Source organism: Lethenteron reissneri, chromosome 14, assembly GCF_015708825.2.
Source record: "Lethenteron reissneri isolate LAM-NWPU_2019-01 chromosome 14, ASM1570882v1, whole genome shotgun sequence".
In the NCBI taxonomy this organism is placed as follows: Eukaryota; Metazoa; Chordata; class Hyperoartia; order Petromyzontiformes; family Petromyzontidae; genus Lethenteron; species Lethenteron reissneri.
Window position 1 is genome coordinate 4091840 of NC_083792.1, and position 11882 is coordinate 4103721.

General features: G+C 49.9%; 1 long non-coding RNA gene across 1 annotated transcript; it reads right to left on the bottom strand.

Moving 5' to 3' along the window:
- Window positions 1-1958: 1958 nt before the first annotated feature.
- On the bottom strand, window positions 1959-11111 carry LOC133342317 (uncharacterized). The gene is made up of 4 exons (XR_009755120.1): window positions 10865-11111; window positions 7547-7656; window positions 6811-6964; window positions 1959-2095 (listed from the first exon to the last, which is right to left on the bottom strand). It is a non-coding gene; the product is annotated as an uncharacterized LOC133342317 (long non-coding RNA).
- Between the last annotated feature and the right edge of the window lie 771 nt (window positions 11112-11882).

Consider the following 11882-nt stretch of genomic DNA (forward strand, 5'->3'; position numbering starts at 1 on the left):
CGGTCAGTGTGACTCTGTTGTGAACACTGCAGGTGAACGAAGTGACGAGTCGGTGTTTGTCGCACTACGTAATGCACAGAGCTAACAACATTTTTGTTCCAAACAACCAAGCATCACCCATCACGTACCCACCCTTCGTCCCACCTACCTACCAACACACCCGTCTGCCTACCTATTACCAGCCACACTCCTGCCTACCAGTCCACATACCTAGATACGAAACTAATTACCCACCTATCACCCACCCACCAACCTACTCACCTACATACACCCCTCAACCATCCACTCACCCATGTACATTACAACCCATACACTCACCTACATACATACCTTACCCACCAAGGGGCCGTCCATAAATGACGTCACGCACCTAGGGGGGGGGGGGGGTCAGACATTTGTGACGATGTGTGACGAGAGGTGGTGGGTGAGAAATGTGACGTCACATCAAAATGCGCAACTTTAAATAAATATAGACAACACGTTCTACTTAATGAAATAGACTTTTTAATAAATGTTTTCTCCGACAACATCAGAGTGCAGCGCCACATTAAATACGCACTACAATGACAATAGTTTAAAGCGATTTGAAGCATGTTTTATTTTGGGGGGGGGGGGGGCAGAGCTTTGTGACGTCATATTTGAGGGGGGGGGATCTGACTTTTTGTGACGCCGTGTGATGAGGGGGGGGGGGGGCAAAAATCGTCCAAAATCGCGTGACGTCATTTATGGACGGCCCCCAACATACTTAGGTTACCAACCTCCACCCCGCATCCAGCCAAACGGCCACCCTACCCACAAACCTAGACACCGACCTACTCACCCACCCACCTACCACGCACTCACCCACCACCCACCAACCCACCACACAGTCTCGATTCGCATCGTACGGCAGAGGAATAGAAGAGAGCCATCGATGTGGTTGGGAACGTGCCATGAGCGTTGCACTACGGGTTTGGCGGGATCGTCCGTATCTGAGTGCATGCAAATGCCTTCACTTAGAGACTCTTGGGTTGACAGAATTTTGGTTTAACCTCTGGGGCGGGGGCGGCAGGGAGGCGGATATTCGTTCCCACCAGTGAACAATGCGTCCCACGGACTGGCGGTATCCTCATCCTCCAAGGGAAGGGGAACCCACTCACATCCACCGCAGAAATGAAGCGATGGTAGTCATACTCGTAGGTTGATTCGGTAAAGTCACGTAGGTAAAAAATAAAATAAAAAATAAAAAATAATAGAAATAAAATAATAAATCACTGATGGTAGTCAGCTGGTTCTGCAGGTGCCGGGCAGGTCGTTACGTTGCAGGACCGCGAGAAGTGGCTCCTGAATTAGGGAGGCCTTCATCCAGCAGTGGATTGATGGTGGCTGTTGATCGCGGCTGACGACGATCAAGTTATTCGTACCCTAGAGTTCGGGTTGGGCGTTACGTTGGTGCGGGCAAAGTTAGGACCAAACGAGCGCTTTTGAAAAACTAAAAAAAAGTTCAACTGCTGCTCAGCAAACGGAGCCGACGATTCATAAATACATTGGGAAAGCTGTCTTTCAAATGTCCGCTTTAGCTTAAAACCGCAGTGTATTATAAGCTGCGTATGCACCGAAACATGACCTTGTATAAGCAATAAAAATTGGATGCAGAGCACCGACGGACGAAGTCACAAGACGGCCTGACGAGGGCATCGAGAGCGAATCCGCTCGCCAAATCTCTCTTCGCTCAATCCGTCGTCCCTCGTGCGTGATGGAGCCCCGTGGTCCGTGTGCTCTTCCCTCTGGTGGGCAGAGCTTGCAGTGAAAGATATCCTCCCGATGTCGGCCTTCGTATCCACCGACTTCCACTGGACATCTGTGAAAAAGAGCTTCATCGCTCATCGGATTCCTTCAGTATGAATAAATGTACGGATTTTTTTTTATTTTGACTTCTGGACCAGCACGCCGCGGTGGCGAGATGTTATCTCCCTCGCCTGGTATGCAGGAGGTTGTGGGTTCGATCCCGACCCTGACAACGCTTGCTGTATATTTGGAGTTTGCGTCTCTCTCTCTTTCTTTCTCTCCCCGTGGTCGCGTGGATTTTTCTCCGGGTCCTCCGATTTTTCCTTCACTTTTAGAATAAAGAACACGCGTTTAGAGTATTAGGCGGCTATACATTTCGAACATGACGATAAGTCACTTCGTTGAGCCATCATTTGTGGCCAGGTCGCTTCTGAAAAACAGCTATACAGCTCAGTGGGCCTTACCTGGTAAAATAAAATAAAAATGTGTTTAGTTTATATGCAATTTGCTCGGTAGAACTCAAAGGTTTTTGGCTCGCATTCAAAAGGTCGTAAGTTCAAATCCTGTTCAGGGATAGATGCCCCGGGCTCGATAACATGAGTTGTGACGAGCCAACAACGGGTCATCCGATGATGACTCTCTCATCATCATCATCACCATCGTCATCACCACGCACGGGCAATCCACTGCTGGACGAAGACCTCTCTAAGCCATCGACATTTCTCTCGATCCCGCAACGCAACGGTCCAGCCAAGCGTCTGCGCACGAGCTCATGGCTCCGTCTCCTCGGTGTTGGCATATCTGGAAGCAGAAGATTCGTCTTTTCGATATAAAGCTTTCGTGACTGCAGGGATTCATCTTCTTGGTTCTTTCGGTAAAGTCACGTAGAAGGGAAATAATAAAATAATAATAAAAAATTATGTTTTAGTCACGTAGAAGAGAAATAATAAAATAATAAAAACAAAACATAATACTTTTTTTTAATTTATTATTTCCCTTCTACGTGACTTTACCGAAAGAACCAAGAAGATTCGTCTTGATTTGAAGCTTTCGTGACTTGCAGGGATCCATACTCTTTGGTTCTTTCTGTAAAGTCACGTGGGTAGAAATACAATAAAATAAAACAAATCACGACGTTTCGATCGCAACACAAACATTACAACATGTATAACGTTAATAAATACATCGGCTTTGATGAAACAAAGTAGTTGCACTTAGGCGCCCTTGCTTAAGTTTGTGTTTTCGTTAATGAACCTTCTAGAAAATCTGGCCACGTATCGCACCCCCAGAAAGGGCATCTGGCACCTCGCGTCAAGAACCACTGGCCTAGATGCTTTATTTTTTTATTTTATTTTTCTCTGCCTCCAATTATATTTCAATCGGCGTTGTAGTGACACCGAGACATTTCTATTCAGAACACTGTGTAGCGAGCACAGTGTTCTGAGAAAATGGCCCCGGAAGTTGACGTCGCAGAACTACCACTGAGTTCCACTCCTTTATCCACACTTGGTGTGCTCACTCTGTTTTTTTATGCCCTGCAAAAACATTCCTCGGAGTCTATAATAAAGGTTAGATCACGTAAGTATAAATGTGTCGTAACCCTCCACCACCCGACACAGCCGGTAAGTGTTTGTCACGTAAACAAAACGTGCCAATTATTGACTACTTCAGCCCACCGGTGTGTTGGTGAGTAAATCAACAAGATTTATCATTTGAGTACCGTCACTGACGTTTCGCTGGTAATTACATCCAGCATCATCGGACGATTTGCCCGATGAACAGTATTGCTCGTAGTCGCATATCATTCAAAACATTTTATTATTATTTTAGAGCCGCAATGAATCAACTGAAATATATTTTTACTACGCTTAATTTGCATTCACCAATTGGTGGTTGGACTGCGACCACCAATGCACTCCACTTGAAAACTCAATTTAATAATTGTCAGCTGAAACCTGGATTCGAACCCAGGGTCTCATTAGTCCCAGCTAAGTTCTCTGACCAAGCGAATCATCATTATGATGTAATGTATCTAATCATTATGATGTAATGTATCCGGCGTTGGCTAAACATCGCAGTGCTGAAAATTGACCTGCAAATTACTCGATTGGGATACATTTGTGTGTGGGAGAGGAGCAGTTGCGAAATAGTTTGTGCAAACTGCTCCCAACGCAGTGACCTCAGTTCGACTTCCATCGACGTCCAACGTCACGTGATGGGGTTGATATCTGACTTACTGGTGATGTAGCCCTAAGACTGACCATTGTGTGCATGTATGCTGAACTTCTTTCGCACCGTACGTAGCCAACCGTGCTAATGGGAGGTGTGGGGGGAAGGACAACAAACTAAACACGAAAATAAGTTCCAAAGAAATGAGATTTCAATCTAGATTTAAAAGCGCATAGCTCCAGTGGCTTATTAATATCGGAAGAAAGAGCGTTCCAGACGGGCACCGGTGGGATTGATAAATGCGCTGAATCGTTTTATTGCGCTCACCGGCATTGTTTCAAGTTTTGGCGATGAGTTTGTTTATTCAGGTGAGAACCGAATAGGGAACCAGGATGAGCCTCATTTGGCAGAGTATGTATGCTGGACTTCTTTCGCACCTTACGTTGCTAACCGTAATATTCGGAGGTGTGGGGGAAGGACAACAAACTTTGAATATACATGCCGATGTACGTCTCTCTCTCTATGTATCTCTGTGATATCTGTCTCTACTTATATGTATGTCTATATGTCTCTGGTTCTGTGTTTTATCTCTCTCTCTCAAATTTAGCATTCTCAGGAAGAACGTAATCAACCAGGTAGGGTGTTGACTGTTATGTTATCCGACTCTCTCTTGTATTACATTACATTTCTAAGTATACTAGATTTGTCTTTCTATTTCATTTATACCTGATGATGAGTTCTTGTGTTGCAATCGAAACGTTTTATGGTAGTATTTAATGTATTACTTACTCTTGATACGTGACTTTACCGAAAAAACCAAAGAGTAATTCCTGCAGTCACGAAAACTCCAAATTAAGTATATACAACAAGCGTCGGGGTCGGTATCGAACCCACGACCTCCTGTATACCAGGCGAGGTAGTTAACATCTCCGAGCCACCGTGGCGCCTCGAGTGACCTGGGGCATTAGTCTGCCAGTAGGGGACGGGGATGATTGCTGCTGTGTGCAATCCCAACATGCGTAATTTGTAGTGATAACGGTGGAGGAAAGTTTGGTGTCAAAACGATCGCAATGGCAAAACATGGTGTGCGGGCGGGGGGGCCTACATCCAGCAGTGGATTAACAAAAGCACTTGTGCATTATTATAATTATCATGGTTATTGTGTTACGGTGCCTTTGTTGTGAAATCATGTACGGACATGCAATGTACTTCCATCTGGGCACAAGATATGCGCCGTGTGCCCAAGATGCAGAACGCGTCTGTTCATGACGATTACGGGTGAGCGTACAAGCGCGTGATCTGCTGGTAGATGTGCTCGCCGTTGACACGCGCGTCTCGCGATGTGCCGGTACGATCGTTGGATTTTGTTTTTACTTTTTCCAATACGATGCACATCGACGAATGAAAACAACTTGGCCGTTCGTGCACGTGGGCATGCAACAACAACAACAAAACACACACACACGCGCACACACCAAGGCCGTAATTATAATATATATTGGGGGGGGGCACATCCCCCCTAATATTCAAAAATGGTCAAAATGTCCCCCCCAATATATTGCTATGAAAATTTTTTAAAATAATAACTGCTATGCTATGTAAATAAATACAACAATTTGCTAAACCTTGGCCACAATATCTGGACTTGTCTTCATATAACAATGCATAGATTTCTGTTTATATGATTGTGGTTATGGTTGTACTTTATGAATCCCTAATCTCTGCCATTACATACAATGAAACAAGAAAGGGTAAAAAAGTTAAAACAGAGCAATGTAATACAATTCACTCTTGGACATTATTATATCTATAAAAGTCCATCCCATGTGTTAGTGATTTTTAGATATTTTAGGCAGGAAATGCCAGGAAATGAGATTGTCAAATTGAGATTTTTTTTGGGGGGAGGACCCCCAGACCCCCTGGAAGATTTGGTCCCCCCCAATGTTGACTCCATGGCTACGGCCTTGTCGCACACACACACGCGCACACACACACGCACAATATAAGATGTGTCATCCACTCTACGTTGTACGGCAAAAGCGATTTCTGTCAAATTCTTATCAAACGCGGCCACTTCGTTTACTGTAAATACGGGTTCGTGAACCACGTGCCATCTTGCCATGGCCTCTGTTTGGAGCCCACACGCCCCTGCATAGAACCCTGTGACCGATCTGACCCTTCTGGACATGTGCCCTCTGAAGGAGGGCCATCACCCGAAATGTTATCAATCATATCTGCTTTTTAAAATGGAAATATAATTGCCCCCGTGTTATTGACGAATGTGTAGGCCCGTCAGTGTGTTCAAAGACAATGCATATGTTATCAGAGTATGGTTTGTTTGTATATTCACCACAAGTCCGCGTGGTTAATGCAGACATGATTGCTTGCGAAAGGTTTCTATTTGGTGTTTGAAGATCTTAACACCTGTATATTGCCAGAAAGGGTAAAACTTATTCTTATTTTTTCCTACTTTGATATTGGCAATAAAGGTTTCATTTTAATGTGTTTTAGCTGTTTTTGTTGTTGTGTACTCTACTTGTGCACAACTGACAATGTGGCAGCAGCATCAAATACATAGTTTTTATATGTGTGTGTATATTCATTGGGTCTTTCGGTAAAGCCACGTAGATAGAAAAATTAATCAAAATATCACGACGCTTCGATCGCAACACAAGCAATCGTCATCAGGTGAAAAAAATTGCGAGAGAGCTGCTGAGGCAGGATGTTATAAAGGTTTGAGATGTGTGTATCCCAAGGTTCATTAGCGAAGTGGTCGGGGCTAGTGATGAAATTAGCATGTAAATGTACGATCGGATAAATCGTGTATATCTCATCATCCACGATGTAGCCACTGCTGGTTGAGTCATCACCAACCCTGTCGTTCTCGCGATGATGCTGCGACTACGATCTATGCGGCCCCTGCACACCAGCTGATCTCACGACCTCTGACCCCTCGGCTTGTGCTCCGTCTTCAGTCTCGACCATCGTCCCGTCGTCCCACCGAGCTCTGTGCCCCGCTCCGAACCCACTTTGATCAGCAATCAATCACGACGCCTCCAACACAGAGGGGGGGAGGGGGGGGGGGGGGGTCGGGAAGCGAATTAACAAGAAGAGCAATTTTTTTTGCTCGAATTCGGTAATAAAATAAAAACTGCGGTCAGTACAAGAGACGGTGGAGGTCCTCTGACTGAACAACGGTGACGAAGCAGCGGTCCTTAAAGCGCCGCGTGCTGCTACGGAGCCGCCCGTTCCCGACTCCTTTCTCTTCAAACGTCTGATGCGCCTCTGATCCACGTGCTCTTCTTCTCTTTCGCTCGCGATTGCTAATTACGCACCTTTACAATCGCCTCTGCGTTTGTTGTTGTTGTTTCCCCACTGTCCACAGATTCTGATTCAAATGGCATAGCGGGTGATAACGCATCGAGTGAAAACTGCCATCTTAATTGGGGCCCCAGTCTACGTTGACTTTATTTGTCGATTAATTTGTCCATTTATTTGTCTATTTATTTCTCTATTCATTTCTCTATTTACTTATTTCGCGCAAGTTCGAGCTGGGAATATACAGGAGGAGTGTGGAGTGGGGGGGGGTTAAGTAAAGTGCACGAGTCACCGGGAGCGGTTCTGCGCTGTCTCGCTCCGGGGCAGCTCCCTGCCGGGCCGTGTCGTGTCGCCGCCAGTGAAAGTTCCCAAGCCGGAGTTGAGTTTCACTCTGTGCTGTAACTGACACGGGCGGGTATTGCATTCACACACACACGAAAAAAAAATCCAACAAAGACTAAAAACAAGAGAGAGAGCTACGAGAGAGGGAGAGAAGCAGCGACTGTAGCCAGCATCAAGTGGACAGCGCCTCTGGGTGAACGCTTGTTCGTACGCGTATTTCTGGTGAAGCGACTTTGTCAGATCGCTGGGGGGGGGGGGGGGGTGTGGCAGGGGGCGGAGGAATAAAATATTTAAGGTGAAACCTCCGCAGAGATTGCGATGCCGCAGACGTTTCGGTGCACGTCCCCGACATCAACACAGCCGCTGGCTGCGACGAAACGAATGAACGCTGCTGCTCGTGGTTTTTTTTTTGCCGCGTTCACGATCGCGCGCCGCAGCCATCGCGCCTTCTGCCCGATGGATATCTGCCGGGCGTCGCTGACGCATTCCTGACCTCTTGCTTCAGAGCCCAAGGCGTGGCGCGGTGGTGAAACTGGCAAAACCCGAGTTCGATTCCGGCCCGTGGCAAACTTTGGTGGCGAGTTGATGTCTAAAAACCGCTTCTTTGGGGGCCCCCTCCGTTATCACGCTCTGATCGCTTTACGGCTCATCGGATTCCTCCAGGATAATTACAGATTCTCATTATCTACTGACCAGCGTGGTAAAGCATGGTCAAATAACCCCCCTTGACATTGTCATGTAATGGGGGGGACCTTCATCCAGCAGCGGATTGATTAGCGGATGTATGTTTTTTTTTTATTTAGTAGACTTCAAACCGCGTTGACACTTTGCTCACGTGTTGGCAACAGCTGGGGGGGGGGGGGTCTGCGCGAAGTGGGTTCGAAAGCCGCCGCGTGGCTCGGGCGTAGGAGCGAGCGTACTTTGGGAGATCGAACGTCGATGGTTTTTGTTTTGCGTGCGCGTGTTGCATTTCCACCATCGCCGGACCGCCAGCACAATGTCCACGACAGCGCAGGAACCCGACCGCGTTGCATTCACCGTGCCAGTGGTGTGACACGATGCTACGAAGGCGCTCTCGCCTTGGCCTCCCGCTCCCTCGCGGCCTCCCATCCCAGGTGTGCCGAGCCCCATCAACCAACTCAACCGCTCTCCAGATTCCGTCTTGACGAGAACAGTAGCCAACTCAGTGGCCGGCGACTTCACCACAACAGCGCCTGTGCCAGGCGAGGTGCACTTTGAGGCCGTCACGTGAAGGGTCGAAGGCTCTCTCTGGCGACAGGAGGTCACGGGGACAGCCTCCAGGGTGCTATGGGTCGACTGATCGAGACGACGGGCACGTGCGCCAGCTGTGGTCCCGCCGTGTCACTTCGCCACCTTTTAGACGCCCGGCGCTCCGCTCGTTGTTGTGAGCGTCGCTCCTCTACCCGCCGTTGTCGCGCCGAGGTCGAATGCCTTCCACATGCCCAGGAGCAGCAGCGTCCTTGACGAGCCTCCTCCACAGAGGCCGATCTTAACACCGCCGGTACCGGCCACCGGCAAGTCTTCACAACCATCACCAGCACCTCGCCACTCGCCACTAAGTGAGAGTGACGTCGCCACGACGCCTGTGCCAGGCCAGATGCACTTTGAGGCCACGTGAAGTGTCAAAGGCTTGTTGACAGGCGGTCTTCACAACAGCCACCTCTCCACATGCCCTGACCTGCGATCTAGACGTCTATAACAGGGGCGGTGGGTAGATAGCACGGATGACTCAGGAGGGGGGGGGGGGGGGAGTTCCAGAATCGAGAGGCGGCAGGGGAGAATGAGCGATGGCGGATTGAGAGCTGAAGTAAAGAATAAAGCATTGGTCAGGTTTGTTGGCATCACCATCACACCGGCCATGATGACCTCTTGACCTTGAATTTTGTTTGATTTTTTTTCACGCGAGATAACAGGTGACTACGTTGTTTTCGCCTGAAAGCAGTGCTTGCTAATGACACCGGTGCGATGGCATTTTCAAATTGTGCTAAAACGCCACTGCCGATTCAGACATTTAGATGTCAGATGCAAAACATCTACATATATATTCGGACGTAATTCACCGATATTAAAACGAGCTGCTGCTGCGAGGTCGCGTTGACCTCAAGGAGGTGGCCCACGCTGGGGTCAACAACGTCCACACACGGACGGACAAATCTGAATCGGGGGTCACGGAGATCATCACAGTGCAGCCAAGTGAGTGGTGCTTGCAACTTTGCCAAGCGCTTGCATACACAAGCACAAAGATCCCCCGTATAGCATTGACAGACCGTTGGGGCAAGTGCTGTTAGCGAGCACCGCCTTTGAAGGCCGACACGGCCACACGAGGCGATGGGTGGCCAGCACCACGCCCCTAAACAACCTTTGTCTCCCCAGTGGCGATGTTTTTACACACCGCACCAGGTACTCATTTGAGGCTGAGTCGACCTAGGGGAGGAGGCACAGGAACGTGGTTCAGATAATTTGCGGGAACCGATCGCGGATCACCAGGTTGGCGAACCGCTACACTAACGCTGCCACACACAAAGACAAAGACCCTTCGTGTAGCCTTAACAGGCTGTTGGGGCAAGTGCTGTTTGCGAGCACCTATGAAGGCCAGCAAATGCCACACGAGGAGGCGGGTGGCCAACACCACACCCTGTCACCTTTGTCTTTCGAGTGGCGATGTTTACACACCGCACCAGGTACTCATTTGAGGCTGAGTCGACCTAGGGGAGGCCCAGGATCGGTTCAGATAATCGTCACTGGTGTTGGCCGTGAGCGGGAATCGAACCCGGGTCACCACGTTCGTGGCGCAACGCGCTAACCGCTACACCACCGCTCCCCACAGACACACAGAGACACACAGGGACACACAGAGACACACAGACACACGCACAGAGACACACAGACACACATACACAGACACACACAGACACACAGAGACACACAGACACACACAGACACACAGAGACACACACACGCACGATCCCTTCCCTACAAACAACTCCCTCCCAGCGCTTATAAATGCGCGCGCATCTTTGCAGCAGTTTCGGCTGCGCGAGCTTTGAAAGCGGCAGTTTGGACTCGGGCCGGTCGTTAAGCGCGCACAGGACCAGATTGCTGCTGCTCATAGCCAGAGGATTGGCGGGGGGGGGGGGGGTCGAGGAGAGGGGGGGGGGGAAGGGAACGGTGGTGGGAGGCGAGAGGAGGGAGCCGGTGAGTGGAGAACTGTGGGGGGGGGGGGGGGTGTTAGCAGCCTATCACTCACTGAAAACCAACCAAACTCTTCCATATTCTCCCCCCCCGTGCGTCACCCCACATCCACCCGCCCGCTTGCACCCTCTCGCTTGCACCCCCCCCCCCCCGCAACAACAACCGACAAAAAAATATCGGGTGCCTCGTGCAGAGCTATCACGCAGCCCAGTAGCACTCTTCCTCCCGCTTAAATAATGGATGGCAATCTGGCCTGCCCAGCTGTGTGCGTTGAGCGAGCCAGAAAAGCTCTACCCGTAAACTTTTTTTCCGATCCTGTCATCTGTGCCGGCCGGCCGGGCGGGCGGGCCGAGAGGGCTGGGAGGGGGTCGTAGCGAGCGAGTGGGTGGGTGGTTGGGTGGGTTGTGTGTGTGGGTTGGTTGTGTGGGTTGTGTGGGAGGGTGGGTTGTGTGTGTGGGTTGGTTGTGTGGGTTGTGTGGGAGGGTGGGTTGTGTGGGTGGGTTGTGTGGGTGGTTGGGTGGGTTGTGTGTGTGGGTGGGTTGTGTGGGTTGTGTGGGAGGGTGGGTTGTGTGGGTGGGTGGGTTGTGTGGGTGGGTTGTGTGGGTGGTGTGGGTGGTGTGGGTGGGTGGGTTGTGTGGGTTGTGTGGGTGGGTGCGTGAGTTGTGTGGGTGGTGTGGGTGGGTGGGTGGGTTGTGTGTGTGGGTGGGTTGTGTGGGTTGTGTGGGTGGGTGCGTGAGTTGTGTGGGTGGTGTGGGTGGGTGGGTGGGTTGTGTGTGTGGGTGGGTTGTGTGGGTTGTGTGGGTGGGTGCGTGAGTTGTGTGGGTGGTGTGGGTGGGTGGGTGGGTTGTGTGTGTGGGTGGGTTGTGTGGGTTGTGTGGGAGGGTGGGTTGTGTGGGTGGGTGGGTTGTGTGGGTGGGTGGGTTGTGTGGGTTGTGTGGGTGGGTTCGTGAGTTGTGTGGGTGGTGTGGGTGGGTGGGTTGTGTGTGTGGGTGGGTTGTGTGGGTTGTGTGGGAGGGTGGGTTGTGTGGGTGGGTGGGTTGTGTGGGTGGGTTGTGTGGGTGGTGTGGGTGGTG